Source organism: Polistes fuscatus, unplaced genomic scaffold (genome assembly GCF_010416935.1).
Source record: "Polistes fuscatus isolate 324 unplaced genomic scaffold, CU_Pfus_HIC Scaffold42, whole genome shotgun sequence".
Classification (NCBI taxonomy): domain Eukaryota; kingdom Metazoa; phylum Arthropoda; class Insecta; order Hymenoptera; family Vespidae; genus Polistes; species Polistes fuscatus.
In genome coordinates this window covers 62,016-63,938 of record NW_025113121.1, presented here as the reverse complement: position 1 = coordinate 63,938, position 1,923 = coordinate 62,016, and positions in this window count along the sequence as shown.

The following is a 1,923-nucleotide window of genomic DNA, read 5'->3' as shown; positions in this document are numbered from 1 at the left end:
TTAATACTCATAATAATAATAATAATAATAATAATAATAATAATAATAATAATAATAATACCATTTAATGAATCCATCCTGAAATCACATATAAATTCGTTTTATATAATAGGATTTGAATATTTCTATCGTAGATGAAAAATTTCATTGATTACATCGTATATTATTTTTCCATACGTTAAATATTAATCTTTTTGATGATATTATCTATTTCATTAGGATAGATGACAGTGATTTTCATTTAGAATAATATATCCAACGAATAAAGTTCTATTTCTCGTAGGATTTTCATTGGTGGTCGTCCTGGCAAGTTAGAACCTTAAAACACCTTGTTCCGAATGCAATAAATTATGCATCAGCTCTGTTCGTTTACTTCTCTCTCTCTCTCTCTCTCTCTTCCTTTATCTATCTATCTATCCATCTCTCTTTTACTTTTAACAGGAAAGCTTCATCCAGTCAAAGCCGAGCAAAAGTTCTATGGATGGGAACACCGTGAACTGAGTCGAGTCGAACAAAGTGGATTACAAATTGTTACAGGACTTTCATAAATATTTACAGGATGTGTTCGCTTGGATTCGTCGAAGAAGGACAAGGAGAAGAAGAAGAAGAAGAAGATGAAGATGAAGATGAAGAAGGTCCTAGAACAACGAGTCGAATTAATTAAACAGGCTCGTGCCTAAATGAATGAAATCGATGCTCAACGTGGCAAACGTTTGTTCTCTCTCTCTCTCTATCTATCTCTATCTCGAAAGGATTCACCTAAAAGAGATTTAAAGGATTTCATCATCGAATTGACGAAATGATATAAATAATTTCAAAAATCAAAATAAAATAAAAAAGAAAGGAAATATAATGGTGCATATTGAAACAACAAGAAATAAAAATTCGATAGGAAGGATTATGGTAGCTTCTTTTTTCTCAGTTTGTTTTTTTCCCCCGTAAAACGTTGAAATACATTCGATAGGAGAATGCTAGAAAGAGCAGACAAAATAGGATAATTAACGTGGGGGTGGTTAGAGGTGGTGGGGAGTATCGTAATTATATTTGTAAATACATTCGAGCATTAATTAAACACACATATATTCGACACGGTAATCGGTATTATTTTGAAAAATATATTGAAACGTTATTTCAAAGCTTGTATGTAAAATATTCTCGACGACGAATAAAAAGGATAGAAAATTTTTGGATAGAAAAAAAAAAAAAAGAAAGAAAGAAAGAAAAGAAGGATCGATCCTTATTCCTTTTGATCTTACGTTCGCCGAGGATATATATCATCGAAATGAATTTTCTCTTTTATTCGGGGATATGTTGTCTTCGGGAATATGCTGAGTTCGAAAATCTACCGAATTTCATAAAAGAAAAGAACAGAAAGAATAGAAGATAATAGAAGAGAACATTACAGCTTTCAAATATGCATTTGGTTCTCTTTATGAAACGAAAACCTTTCCTCCTTCTTTTTCTTTCTTTTTCTCTCTCTCTCTCTCTGTCTCTCCCCCCTCCCTCTCTCACTTTCTCACTCTCACTTATTCTCCCCTTTTTATTATTTTTTTCGATTCTCATTCCATTTCCTTTTACTCTTAGTTGTTTCCCCCCCCCCTTTTACTTTTATATCCACCGTTTCTACGACCGCAAGACTTTATTACCTAGTAATAAGAAAAAAAAAAGAAGAAAGAGGGGAATGAGATTAAAATCACGGAAAAGATATCTTTTTACTCGAGTTTCGAGGGTTTTTTCTTCTTTTTTTCTTTTTTTTTTTTTTTCTTTAAACGATTTCGCGTTTCAAAATATTACTTTTCTTTATGTTTTTTTATTATTTTCCTTCTTTTATTCCTTTTTTTTTTCCTTCCTCATCTTCATCCTCCTCTTCTAAGAATATTGGAAAACATCATAAAGAAGTATTTTCATAGTTTTCATAACCTT